This window comes from Nuphar pumila, chromosome 3 (assembly GCF_984573655.1).
Source record: "Nuphar pumila chromosome 3, dmNupPumi1.hap1.1, whole genome shotgun sequence".
Taxonomy (NCBI): domain Eukaryota; kingdom Viridiplantae; phylum Streptophyta; class Magnoliopsida; order Nymphaeales; family Nymphaeaceae; genus Nuphar; species Nuphar pumila.
The window spans coordinates 99,515,092-99,530,665 of NC_143251.1; positions in this window are offsets into that span (position 1 = coordinate 99,515,092).

Sequence of the window (15,574 nt, forward strand, 5' to 3'; positions counted from 1 at the left end):
TCTTCGCCCAAAACAGTGGTAATCATTCCGCCCTTAGACCACTTTATGCATTGGTGGAGGGTCGACGAAACTGCATTGGCATTGTGGATCCATGTTCGTCCCAACAACAGATTGTAAGTTGGTGGCACATTGACGACATGGAATAAGACGGTATGCACTGAGTAGTTAATAAAAATTTCCAGGAAGATCTTGCCCTTGGCAGTTTGCCCGTGATTATCAAAGCCGTAGATGGTGATGGGATCAAGTACGTATTCTTCTTCCTTCAATCCCAAGGCTTTCGCTGTCATTTCTAGGCAAATATTCAAGCTGCTGCCCCCATCAACAAGCACATGTGGGACAGTCATGCCCCTGGTTCTGACCACAATGTACAGCGCATTGTTATGAAATGAATGAGGCTTAGGCAAATCCTCATCAGAGAACATAATGGGCGCATTTGTCATTGCTTGATTTACAATCTGCGCCATATCTTCGGGTGTGGTGCCCGGTTTTACCTTGATCTTCCTCAATAGATCATCTAGTTTTTCTTTATGCTGGGGAGAGTCGTGAGTCAACTCAAAGATGGAGATGTTGGAGAGTGCTGTGATAGGCTTCTAAAGGCTTTTGGCCCGTTCTTCTGCTGCTTCTGAGGTTTCTGCTTCCTCTGTGCAGGCTTCCCTTTTCACAAATCTTTTTGGAAAAACTTGGATTTTTCCACTCTCAACTGACATGTTTCTAATATTTAAAAATGAGAGGATATCCCCTCTCTGAAATGCAGGTTGATTCTGATGTAGAACCATCACCTGATGCTGCAAACTTATTTCTTCGCTGGAGCAAGGATGTATGTGACTCTGCGGGAGAAAAGAACCTTCTAAAACGGTTGACACTAAATGTTTTGGGAATGGGGCGGACAGAATGTCCATTTTGCCATCTTCTTTATCCTCGATGAGGATGCTTTTATCAATACAATCCTGAATCAGATGCTTCAGGATGAAGCAATACTCAGTGTCGTGGCCCATCGCTCTGTTGAATTTGCAGTATTGTTCCTTAAATCTTCCCATGAGCACTGGTGGATCTGCCACCTTGGGAAGTTTTACCATCCTGTGAGACATCAAATATTCCAAAATTTTCTCCAAAGGCTGGTCGAGGGGAGTGAACTTCCGATCCCTACTCCAGTTTATATGTTTGGGCTTTTCTTGAAGGTCCCCCTTTTGTTGAGGACCGGCCGGAAGAGGCTTATCATTGTTCTTGAAGAATTTCCCTTTCCTTCCTCTGTTCTGCTCGGGCTTCGTGCCACTGCCACTGCCCTGTTTACTGCTACTGCCCTGATCATCCCCTGGAACCTCGGCGGAGTAGGTGAAGTGTGCCTTCTTCTTTGGGTCTGTGATGTTCTTGGCCAAGGTGACACCTTCATACATTCCGTTCTCCACCCCCATCTCGAGCCATTCTGCTCGCTCTGTCAGTTCGATAAAGGATTTGGAGGGGTACGGAAAGAGGAGGCTTTTTAGAGGCTGGGAGAAGTTGTTGAGGATGACTTGGAGGGCATGTTCCTCAGAGATAGGGTTCCTCATTTTGTTGCACAGGCTTCTCCACTTGTGAATGAAATCCCTAGCCTTTTCATTGGGCTCCTGCTTCAAGTTGCACAGGTGGTTTAGGGTGGGCAGAGCTTCCGTGTTAAATAGGAAGCGCTCAACAAACATGTTGACGACTTCGTCAAAATCCCTCAATTCGATGGGATTGACATGTTCAGCGTACCATTTGGCAGCTATCCCCTCCAAACTGCGGGGAAAACAGAGAAATAGGGCACGGTTGTCTTCGCTGAACAGGGCGCATTCTGCAAAGAACATGGCAAGATGGGCCTTGGGATCTCCGGATCCTTCGAATTTAATGAATTTTCGGGGGAGGTTCTCCAAATTGATGTCCCCCTCTAAACCGAGGTAGAAATCCTGCCTGGTGTATGACCTTTTTCCTTTATCCCGGACTTGCACGTCTTTGACGATTTTGGTCAGTGCCTGGATCGAGTCTTCTGTGGGGGCCCCATGCTTGGGCTTGTTCACTGACACTGGCTCCTCTACCGGCCTCTTGGACTGCCGCAGATGTTTCGGGATGTAAATCAACTGCTCTTCTTCAGAATTTTCTTTCGCTGACTCAGAATCTTCAGAGGTACTGTCATGCTGCACTTTTTGCTTGCTAATCTTGACGGGCTTCTTCATGGGCTTTTTCTTCGCTTTGGTCTTAGAAGTCGCCTTCTTTGGAGCCGTCTTAGCCTGCTCGACCATCATTTTAGTCATCATTTTTTGAAAAACCCGGTACATGGCCGGATCAACATCGCTTTCATCTCCAGAGTCATGCTTCTTGGACAATCTAGGAGAATTCATCTCCTCTGACTCGTTGTCACTGTGTTGCTGAGCAGCCCTCTTGTCAGCCCTTGTCTGAACCATTTTTCAGATGCCAAAGCTTTCCTGTAGAATATGGGAATGGTTAGAGTATGGAGAAGCTTTTTTTGAAAATCATAATTTCTTTGAGAGAAAGCAAGAAATGAATGGATTTGGTAGACAATTTCAAGAGATTATCCCATTACCCGAGATTGGGTCATCACACGATTTGTGATAATTGTGTTACCATTTGATGATAACAGAGAAATGTGCCTTGTTACCTAGGCGAGGTCGTCAACCATGATAAGATATATTGAAGAAATGCGGAAGGAATATCCCTTTTTCCCGGGATTAGGTCGTCATCCAAAATTTGTGACTTTTATTTGTGCTATAAACAAAATATAGAGAACAACATTTTTGGCCAGAAAAGTAAATTTTTATTGATATTTTTAACTTTCAAAGACAAAGAGAGGGTGGACAGACAGTTTGCCACCACTCCTGATATTCAGATGATACATTTGGTCCAGGAAATATAGACAGAGAAATAAAGAAGTTCCAGGTATATTTTGCGACATGATATGCCCCAGACCACTCATCCGACTGCAGGTTGAATTCTGACACGTTGCCTGTCGGGAAACGGGTGTTGGCACGAACTTGCCGCTGCGAAAACTGCCTCAGACATCGTTCCGGCTGATAATCAACACAAAAAAAAGGGCCCATCAATTTGTAGCGCTTGTCACGAGCATAAGTGTATCGAGGAGCAGTCTCTCTTCTGTCAAAGAAATCCCAGGTGATCTTCTCCTGATGCAGCTTCTCGATCAGAGCTCGGCATTGGATGACCGTCTTCGGTTGCTTACTGTTGAACCTGAAAGAATTGGCCTTCGAGGGAACGTGGCGTAGGAACCATGACTGCAAGGCGTAAGTGCATCCTTCTACCAGAATGGTCTCCCCAAGAGCAAATCGAGCCAAGCCTCTGTAAAGGAAGGCTAATGCGGCCATGGAGACTGAAAGTTGGCGGGTCTGCTTGCTTCCCCATCTCCTAAAGAGCTGAGCAACTCTGATGTCTATAAAGTTCTGACCATCTTGGAAGAAGGCTAACCCCACTGTGCATAGGATCATGGCGTGCTGAATTCTGTCCTTCGCTGCTCGGGACAAAGTGTCAACCTCTTTGTAGGCTCTGTATTTTTGGTATAGCTCGAACAGGTCGATGAACTGATTCCCACTAATCTCGGTGAGAGGCCAGGATCTGCTCCCTGTTGCTCTGGCCAAGGCTTCTCTAACATCTACCCCTTTGATGTTGATCAAAAACTGCTGCTCGACAGGATCATCTGGCTGACCAGCTGGTTCAGGCAACCCCATAATGTCATTGAACTCATCCATCAGTAGAGTCATTTCTCCCCAGGGAAACCAGAATGTGCAGGTACGTGGATTCCACCGTTCCGCCATGGCTTGAATCAAAGCTCCATTGATGGTTCGCTTGCCTACTGCTGATGCCATTTCCAACCCACAGTCATCCAAGTGGTCTGGGAACATACGTGAGAAGGTGGCGAACCAAGAATAATACCACCGAGGGAAGAAAGGACGAGACTGGATGACCCGCAGATCCGGAGATCCATCCTGAATCTGATAGAAGACATGATCTCGGGGAAAGACAGCATTGAGAGAATTTGACGCCATTGAAGTGATACTGGGGTAAAGAAAATAAGAGGAATTAGATAGAATGCAGGACTTATGGATAGACTCTTTAAAGAATCAAACCTGGAAATTTTGAAAAGGTTGATAAAATTTTAAAGGAATTTTCCAGGGTTTTGAAGAAAATTTAATCAAAAAGAGAAAAAGAAATGTAGGTAGATAGAAATATACACCTGGGGTTTTTTGAAAATAAGGGTAAGTTTTGAATAATACACCTAGGGTTTTTGAAAAAAGGGTCTGATACCTATATATGAGAGAATAAGAGAAATGTCACACAACCAAAGCTACACAAACAAGGATGCGCATACAGCACTCCCTAAAGGCTGACTCTAAATGCAAAAGTTGAAATGGCTTGTAGGACCTTAATCCTAACTCTAAGGTTCAAATTATCCGATTCCAATCAAGATACGCCGATATACCCAAGTCGAAGCTCGAAGTACGTGGCATATAAATATCTCTCCGGTTCTAAGGTAATGGCTTCCCAACATCCTTGAGCACCTACCGATATACCTCGGACTATGGCCCTTAGGTACGTGGTAGGGGGGCGCGAACCCAAATAATTGGTCCAGTTGTGAGGCTCTCTCCCGAACTATGGTTCAGTGAGACAGCCCAGCAACGTGAAGACCAGGACAATATAGGTAAGGGATGTTTTCAAAATATGATCAACATGCAATAAAATCAGAAGGCTCTAATGCGAGTCCTAAAGAGATAGATTTAAAATAAAGAGAAGCATACACTTGCATACATTGTTTACATTCAATCCCTAAAATTGAGGAGAGTTGTATTTCAGGCCTAAGTCTAATGTGAACATGAATAATCTCCTCAATATGGTCCTACCAAACCATACTTAAATCCTATATGCAATGATGTCAGCTTAGGACAGAATTTAGGCTTCCTAAGGTTTTTGCATGGAAATGAAGCTGACATATGAAGAATAAAGACTTAGATAACATCAAAGTAAAGAAAAAGGCATTAAATTCGACCGGGCAAAGACGGGTCCCATCTCGGTCGCCAAACCTGTGATCATCGCAAAATTTTTCCTCTCGTAATATTCTCTCTCTTCCTTCTCTTTTCCTTTCCAACCTTTTATTTTCCTCCTTTTTGAAGGGAGAAAAGATAAAAGAACGGAAAGAAAGAGAGAGGAGAAAAGAAAGAAGAGCAGAGAAGAGAAATTCTTTTGCGGGTCTCACTTGACCTTGATTTTGAAAATATTTGAAATAACTCGCCTCCGTTTTTGAAATATTTGCGGGAAAATCGGGAGACGGGATCCGCTCGTTGATACGAGGTTCGATCGTTCCTGGCGCCTTTACCAGGGGTAATCGAACCAAGGGTCGAATTTTATGCCTTTTGCTTTGCAAAGAATTTATCTAAGTTTTTATCCTAAGTCTAAATGCACAATGAATCATGCTTGTGCAATATGCAAAGATGTATGCTCTTTTTGAAAAATATTTTGAAGAATTTCCAAGTGAAATTGATAAAGTGAAGAAATGATTCCTAACTTAGAACTTAAGATTAAAGTTCTAAGTTTTTAGAATAATCAAGAGCTTGGGAAGATAAATCTAGATCTGGAAAGAGATGGTTTTTGAAGTTTTTGAGATAAAAGAAGAAGAAAGAAATCTTCTAAGTCATAAATGGACTTTGAGTCAGAAATAGAAATGAAAATGGAATTGAATCAGTAGGAAAGATAGAATTGGGAAAAATTGAAAAATGGAATTGATTTAAAAGTTGGAATTTCAAGATGAAATCCGAATCCGAGATCTGGATTCGGAATAGAGTTCAAAGTTGAATTTTGGATTTAGGATCTGAAATGGGAACTTGATTTGAAATTTGGAATGAAATGGGATTGGTTTTAAGAATTGAAGAAAAAAAAATGGAATATTGGATTTGAAATCTTGAATGAAATTGGATTCAAGATTTGGAATCCAAGATAGTATTTGGATCTGAAAAGGTGGATTTGAACTCTGGATCCTAAGATGGAATTGGATCTAAAGTCTGAGATCCAATGTAGGATTGGGTTCTGGATCCTAGAATGAATTTGGATCTAAAGTCTGAGATCCAATGTAGAATTGGATTCTAGATCCTAAGAATTGGATTTTGGATCTGAATCTGAGACCCAAAGTAGGGTTGGATTCTGGATCCTAAGAATTGGAATTTGAATCTGAATCTGAGATCCAATGGTAGAATGAGGATCTGGATCCTAAATGAAATTTGGATCTGTGATTGGAGATCCAAAGTGAAATAAGGGTTTTGACCCTAAATGGAATTTGGATCTGTGATGGGAGATCCAGAATAGAATAAGGATTTGAATCCTAAATGGAATTTGGATCCGTGATTGGAGATCCAAAGTGGAATGGAGTCCTACCCTTGGAAATCTGGATCCAAGTTTGAGACTAGGATTTGGGTTTTTGAAAAGTCCAAATGGGACTTTTGAAGATGGATCTGGGTTTTGAAAACCCAGATTGAACTTAGGAATGTTTGGATTTGAGATTCAAAGTCAATCTCAACTTTGGTTTAAAATTTGAAGAAAACTTGATTTTGAATCAGAGGATGAATCAGAAATTTCAAAGTTAAATTGAACTTTAAAATTGGATTTTGAATTGAGTTGGGATTTTGGAATTTCAAAATTGATTTTGAGAATTTGAATTTATAAATGAACTTCAAAGTCAATCTGGACTCTGAATTTGGAGCTTGAATTTGGAATGAATCAAGAATATACAGATTGAATTTTGAAATTTCAAAGTCAAATTGAACTTTGAACTTGGATTTTAAATCTTTAAACTATAGACTTAAGGAAGATATTTGAGATCACTTGGATTTTGGAAAAGAATTTTGAAAAATATGTTGTAATTCTATCCTATATGATGAATGAATTTGAATAAGTTTGAAATTGGATTTTGAAAATTGTATTTCATTCTTTACATGAATTGAAATAAGATTGAAGATATAATACATCCTTGACTATGGTCATTGAATGTATTATATAATAATTTATATTTAAACTCAGGTGAAGAATGAAACATAGTTTGTGCTTTTATAGAGTTTAAAATGGAATTAACTCTCAATATACCCTGACTATGGCCATTGGTATATATATTGAATTATTTCTAAGTTAAACTCTAATAAAAGGTGAAATATTTGAAGAATATAATGATTTTTGAAAGAGGATCCAGTGTGGATCCAGTGTTATTTCATAAAAGATAAGAATACTAAGTCTTGTTTACGGGGACTATGGCCGTTGGCGTAAATCATCAACTTAGAATTAACCTACCTTTTATGAAATGGTGCACGTGCCATTCGTGTTTTACCATTGTGGGGATTTTGAGAAATAAAAAAAAATGTATGGAATAAATAATTCATGGTATTCTATGATGCTCATTCACTCTACCTAAAGCAAGAAACGTAAATTCTTATTCCAACCTAACTATTACAATGGATAAAATCGAATGTACAACCCCAAATGATGATATCTTTTTACATATTTCCTGCAAAACAACCTGGTTAATATGAAAATTAGAAGAATAATGGCATATATCACATGGATATCTAAAAAAAAATGTTCATATGCCAAAATATGAATGATAGGAAGATAGAAGATGACATATATATACTTATATACACATCTATGTATATATGTATATATGTATATATGTATATACGTATATATATATAGGTGTTCATATATATACATATATATGTGACATATATGTTTAAAGATGAATGCAAGTATTGTAGTGAAAGGACCCTGTAGATGAATGGCAACCCATTGCTGCTGGGAATTATGCATATGCTGGGAAAATGATGACAAGGTGAAGGTCTTCTAAGAGACCGTGTGCTGGGGAAGGTAAAAATACAGCAAAACTGCCACTGTGTAGCAGGTATATGACAAGCACAAGGTGTTGGGAAAGGCAGAGTGCAGTAAGTGGGAGGTTGGCATCCGTAGGCAGTATCATTAACGTTGCAGCAGCCATGACTATGGCTAGCAAAAGGATGTGTTGAAATGTGCCAGCACTAGGCACAGTGGATGGTTGAGGATGTGGGCAGCTATTGCACCAGCTGTGTAGGCAGTTGAGGTATATGCTGTGGCAAGTAATGAAGAAAAAAAAAAGAAGAAAGAAATGGATGCAAGGATATGTAAGTAAAAAAAATGTAATGGAGATGGTGATGAGCAGGAAAATGATGTAGCAATATTCAGCACTTACCACAAATGATCACGGAGAGGCCATATTATCCTCAAGAGGACTATACAGCAGTGCCTTAAGCACCAAGCATGAATGTAATGATGTAAAGGGGTGCGGAAAGTGTTGATAACAGTATACAGTGAAATGAATAAAAAAAGAAGGAGGTGATGTTGTGTGCTAAACAGTGTACAGTGAAATGAATGAAAAGTGTAGATGCTATGTACAGACTATCAATTCTCTGAAAGAGAATTCAGTGAGCTGAATATCTACTCTTGAATTGTGGACTCAGCTGCAGTCACATAATCTTTGGAACCGTCAGCCCAACATTCCATGTTGTATACATTCCATAAGAGATCCTGGACCAAGTGCTTCAAAGATCCAATACTCGTTGTTTGGACTGTGGCTGTGTGATGTGGGTGAGAGTGAGTGGTATTGTAACGCCCCGGATTTCCAAAACAAAGATAAGTTAAAATTTTCATGAATTTCTTTTTTTTTTCTTTGCAGCGGAACTTAGAAAAGCTTTTAGCAGCAGAATAAGACGATAATGAGTCGTCGGTTTTAGAAAACTCCGAGCACGTTGCAGGTATGTGGCCAAGCAACTCATTGACCACCAAAGTGTTCCATTTTATCGAAAACACATGTTTATTACAACACTACTGCTTAAAAAAGCAGTGAAAGTTCAATAAAAAGGAAGCAGTACAACTCTGTCTAGAGAAACCCTGGAACTCGATGCCGCCTTGCTCCGCATATCGCCACGCAGGTTCAACACCTGAAATCCCCATTAAACGGGGTCAGAACCACTGATGGTCTGGTAAGTAGGCAAACACCTATCTATTCTACTCAAGTAAATGCATAGACCACTCAGGGTCGCAGTTCGTAATACGACGCTCAAGCCTCCATGACTTAGCGTATATCGCAAAAGCCTCATCAGGGCTATGAGTTGAACATCCACGCAAGTCTTCATGACTTCGCATAAGCCTCTTCAGGGCTGTGAGTTAGAATAACCGCTTAAGTCTTTACGACTTAGCCTTGACATCCTCAGAGTCACGAATGGATGTCTAGCTCAAGCTTTTATGCTTGGCACATCCGTATCCTACGAATCTAAGGACAGCTCTCCGAGCTTCACTTAGTCGTACGGATATCAATGGGGTTCTTTCCCAATCGATACAGTAGTATACCGACCATGACACCTTCACAAAGGTTATGCAGGACTGACTCAACAACGTCATCCACTCATATATTTAAAGTAGCACTGTACCTAAGCTAATGCTTTGTTTCGATAATTGCACCTCCCCCTGGGCTTAGGGGACTCATATCTGGGCGACAACGCGACGATCTGGGGGTTGATTATTCTATGTATTTTAGATACCCCAGAGGCCTGTTGACCCCATCCCCCTAGTAGGACGGTACAGCATACCGGAAGAGATCCTTACTAGGTATCCGAATGCGTTCTGCTACTGCAGTAGTTGGGTTCAATCCTTAGATATTTAAGGATAACCACGACCTCCATACCTCTGAGTGACGAAGGCCATCAATGAACTCTATCAGGTTCAGGTGAAATATATGAACTCTATCAGGTTCGGGTGATAACATGAATGAGCTCATGCAAAATGACTTCTCACGGTAGTATTGCTCTTTCCTTGACAGCCAAGGCATTTAGCCTTTGAAATTCACCCAGCCATAGCCTATCGGTCCATGAGCATAACTGGATAGCCCAGAGAGAACTAGCGTTGGCAATGAAAACTTTGCCGTTAATATGAATATTCAATATTGATATTCTAGACAAAGAGATAAAGGGGAAACTGCAGATATTTGAAGGAATGCAAGGATAAACCAAATAGATCAATGAGTGAAACAAAATGTTGTAGACAAATAAGATGACGCTGAACAGAAGAAACCAATGTATGAGATTGATAAATCAAAGGAGCTGGGTGATTTCAAATGATTCCATCACAACGTATCAAATAAATGAATAAAACAACTTAAATGGCTAGATGCAACAGAATGACATCAACGAATGAACTAAAAGAACTGAAGACTAAAAAAAATGAACAAACTGCAGAAAATAAAAGAGAACAATAATAATACTAGATCCAAATAGCAATTATAATTATTTAAAACAAAATTTTAAGTAGACTAGAATCTAAAAGAAAAGTATAGAGAAAACGAGTTTGCTGGTGAGCAATTATGCGAATCATGGCCATAAAATGATATGATGCTGTGTGAAAAGGATTCATGCTAGGCACATAATGCTGATGCCGCCTGCTATAAATAGAATTAATAAAAATACTGAAAATGGAAAAGAAATCATGAGACAGAGAAACGAGAATGCTCATATGACAAAATGGCAATGAAGCCACGGACTATGGATCTTATGAAACAATTACAGAAGAATGCAGTCGTAAAAAAAAAAAAATGATTCATAAAGGGATGAAGAAAACATGAATCCGAAAAAAAAAGGAAATCAATCGACTGAAAGAAAAGAAAAGAAAGAAAATAAATAACAAAATATAGTGTTACGAAGGAAAACACAAATTTATAATAAACAACATGAGACAAGGGTTATTACGACAATGAATTGAGCATAGCACGAACTTGAAAGCAAAACTAAAGGGGCTCAAGGAGGAATTAACAAAGAGGAGAAGATGTGGGATAAATCCCTATTAAATGTTGCAATGAGAGGGTCGAATCTGCTATGTACAGATCGAGCCCTGCTCTAATGCCAAGATACATAGGGCCGAAAATATAAGGGTATTAGGTTTTTATGAGAAATGAAGACAGAGGGAAGTTACAAAGAAATGAGAAGGGAAGGGAATGAAGGGCTTACCTTCCTTCGAACAACAGCAGAGGTCTTGAGAGAAATCCTTCCTTATTTTTATTTGTAATGGAGTTTCCCTATTGATTGATTCGATCGGCTGTTGCTGTCTTCTTGAAAATTCGGGGCCGGATCGACCTTTCTCCAACTGTGTGAAGATGGATGGATGGATGGCTGCCGTAGGAGGGTTGAAGGTAGAAAGATGGGTGATGGGTTTTTGTAGAGGAAGCTTGGTGATGGATCGATGCTTGCCGGAAAATGTATGCCTCAGAAGATCAGGAGATGATCGGTATCCCTTTTTCTTTTTCTCCCCCCTTTCTTTTCTCTGCGTCGCTCTTTTTATAGGGGAAAACGATGGTTCGAGAAGGAGCCTCCTTCGGTTGCAGATCGATGGCTGAGGTGAAAAGGTTGTGCGCCGTTGGCGATTGAAGGTGGAGAAATGGAGTGTGCCAGGCCGTTGGCGATCGAGGGTTTATGATGGATCGATCGGGGGAAGAAGAGGATCGGAGGGTGGAGGCCATGGATGCTTCCAGAGGGAGGAACGCACATGGAGGCGTGCGATTTTTTGATGATGGACGAAGGAGAAGGGCGATAGAGGCAATCAGAGGGTTTATTTGTGAGAATTTTTGATTTTTCCAAAAAGAGGCTCTCTTTAACAAAGTTTTTCATAAAAATGTTTTAAAAATGATTTTTTTTAGCAAAATCAAATTTAAAAAGTTTAAACTCATTCGTTTTTCTTGAAATTTTCCATTCTTTTTTTTTTTTGGTTTTTGTTTTATTTTTCAATTTTTTTTTTTTTTGTATTTTTAGAATAAAATCCTAAAGTTTTACGAGAAATCAAAGATTAAACTAATTTTTTTTGTGTTTTTTTTTTTTGCAAAAATATTTACAAAAGGAAATTTTTCTGAAAATTTTAAAGCTATTTTGAGAAAATTTCTTCTGAAACGGGTTTGGATCTGGTTTTTGAGGAAATATGGATTTAAGATCCAGGATTCGGATCCGAAATTGATTTTGAACACACTAATGTGAAATTTAATTCAGAAAATCTGAAGAATGACTAAAATTTAGTTTTGAAATTGTTTTGATTTTCTCAGAAGATGGAGTCAGGGGCAAAAGGGTCATTTTTACAAGGCTTTTGAAAAATTTGGGGTGTTCACAGGTTGATTATAAGTAGGCTGAACTGAAGGGTAGCTAGTTCTCTGAACTCCAGGCGCATAACCGCCTTGCCTGGGTTGGCTTTGGGAAGGGTTGGGAGGTTGGGCTTGTGGATTTCTCTATGAAAAATTAGGATGGTTCCGCCAGCCCGGGTTATATGTACTGGAATATGGATTGGGTGCGGGCCTAGCGAAACTCTGCGCCATCTGAGCTTACTCCTGGACAAACTCAGGGTACTGTGGCGCAACGGGGCAATCAACAACATGGTGTGCAGGGCTAGCACACAACGCACACACCTGTAGGACTGGAGAGAGACCCGACAACAACTGATCCAATTTCTGGGACAGTTGGTCGACCTTGTTTTGCAACTCAAGGTGCATCCCTATCTCGAATATACCAGCCTTCTTCGCGCCATCTTGCACAGGTGTGGCCCTCTCAGATCGTGAAGCAGAAGCATGGTGCATGGAGTTCTCGCTCAAGGTCTCAAAAAGGGACCATGCTTCATCTTCACTTTTAAGCATAAAAGTGCCCCCACAGGCAGCGTCAACCATTTGACGGTTCTTCTCAGTGAGACCATCATAAAAATATTGCACCAGCTGCCAGCGGGGCACCTGGTGGTGGGGACACTTGCGGAGAAGATCTTTCATCCTCTCCCACGTTTCATGAAACATTTCTCCCTCGATCTGTGAAAAGCTGGTAATGGATTTTCGATACTGGTTCGTCTTACCAATTGGGAAGTATTTCTTTAAAAACTCCCTTTGCATATGTTCCCAAGTAGTAATTTGAACTGTATCGAGAGCCTTCAGCCAATGCTTGGCTTTATCCTTAAGGGAGAAGGGGAATAACGTCAACCTTAACGCGTCATCTCCAAAATTGTTGATCTGCATCGTAGAGCAGATCTCGAGAAATTCGTCGAGATGACGGTATGGGTCTTCGTTGCTAAGGCCATAAAAGGAGGGTAACATCTGGATGACACTGGACTTGATTTCAAAATGGTTCACTCCCACATCAGGTCTTGTGATGCAGGAGGCCGGAGTTTATGTGTTGGGCATGAAGTACTTCCTAAGAGGACGAATCAACTATTGATCTTCAGCCATGGGGCTGGATTGATGGGCTCTCCTAAAGAAAGATTCGGGATCCTCAACAAATTTGGCAAGCTCAGGTTCAAGCGAACGTCGCCCGTGCATGCACCAAAGGGTAGACCGGTGCAGCAACCGTCCTAAATTGGGTTTTTCTACCTAACTAACGCGCTAGCGGCCAAACCACACAAACCACAAAGCGAGTAACAAAAACAATTACTGAAAACAAGAAATAAACAAGCACCACAAAGTTGCACTCAGTAGAGAATTTACAATCTATGTGCACGGTACCAATCGTACACAGTCACTTCTAAGGGGATCCTAATGGGTGAGCTATGCAGAAAAATAAGCTTGTCTCTACGGTATGCACACACGTGGTTCTAAGCCTAAATGCGAAAAGCAAACTAAACAATCCTAATTAAAGAACTGAATTAAACTAACAACCTATAAATACGAGAACAAACACAAGGCAATAAAGTGAATACTAGTATTTCGCCGTTCCCCGGCAACGGCGCCAAAATTTGGTGTGAGTTTTATGAAAACTCTTTTTAAAACAATATTTTTTTAATGAAAATCCAGTGAAAGCCAGACACCAAAAATGTAAAAGCCGGCTCACACAAGTGGTGGAGTCCGGGTCGATCTCAGGGAACGGAAAATACTTGTATTCAAACACACACTAAACTACTCTTTATTGCCAAAAGTAAAAGAATAAATTAAATAATTAAATAACTAAGGGAGTATGGCCCTACGCAGAGGGCTTAAACAAAATAAATGGTTTTATTACAGACCAAATTAAATGAATAAATATCAGAAATAGAACCCTAATCTAAAAAGAAAAGAGAAGGCTTCAGGGCTTCGAGTCCTCTTGTCCCTTCTTGAGGTAATGCATGTTTTCTTGAACTTTTGTTTTTCTGAGGGCTCCCTGAAGGGTCTTTCCGAGGTATGAAAATAGCTTTATCGCACGTTCCACCGCTTCTCTACAACATAGAAACACAAAAACAAAGCAGTACAACGAAGCTAAACAAGAAATTAATAACTAATAACTAAAAATATTCAGCAAAAACAAGATTTGCATTAACTAACTAAACATAAACTGGACTATGAACAAACTAATCTGACAACCTAACACTAAAGGACAAAATATCACAACCGATTTAACTAACTATAATTCATGAATTAATGTAACAAACTAATGCCTAATACAAGAAATCAAGAAACTCAGTAATCAACTAGATGAAACTAATCAATACTATAGGTTGTACGGTGTTAACAAATAGTAAGACATGGAATAATATTACTAGCTACCTACTTAATTGATCTTAGGTGAAATAAGAAAAATCAGCTAATGTTAATGCATACCCAAAACAACTAGCGTCTAATGTAGTAAACTACTTAAAAAGAAAAAAAACTTAATAAGCTAAAACTAAAACAACCAAAAAGAAAGGCTGGAACAAATTAATCATGAGTTTTCATTTGACTCACAAACATTATGGCTGATAAACAAAACACACTGAACAAAAATCTATATTATAAACACGTCGGATTCATCTACCTAACTAGCATTAATACTATCCTAATTGATTAAGCTAACACTGCAGCCCAAAATGCAATGGAAAATCACCCACCTATGCAAAAGAATCTTAAATGACACATCAACCCAAAACCGACTATTCTATACCCACTAATTTGATAGTATATAAACTAAGGACATCTTAGACTACTTGCTGAACAAAAAAATTAAAGAAAACAAGACGTTGCTATGATGCTAAAGAACCAATGCTATACTCAACCAAAAAAAAAAAAAATGCTAAACTGAATAACAAAAGACGCTGATTTGAATGAATAACACACAGAAAAAAATATAAAATGATAGATGTAACCAGCACAAAACCTACTGAATGGAATAACATGCAGAATAGAATAGAACGTTGAATGGAAATAAAATGGCTAATCTGTGAACACAATATTTTTTTTCTTTTCTTTTGTTTTCTGTATTTTTTTTTTGCTTTCAGATAATAAAGAAATATGTATTGCTGAACTAAGATGCGATATGCCAATGTGATTCTATGCAACTAGCTACGTTAAAGAGATGGGAATAAGGAGAAGGTCACTCACCGAGTGATTCTATGGATGGGTTGCGAAAAGACGGGTTAATCCTGGCTGTTGCTGCACCTTCCCAATGAAGAATGGAAGAATCGCTGCTGGAGAATACACAAAGAAGAACAAGAAAAGGAAAAGGGAGAGAGAGAGAGAGAGAGAGAGAGGCGTGAACTCCAACCAGGGAAAAAATGTAAGACCCGCAAT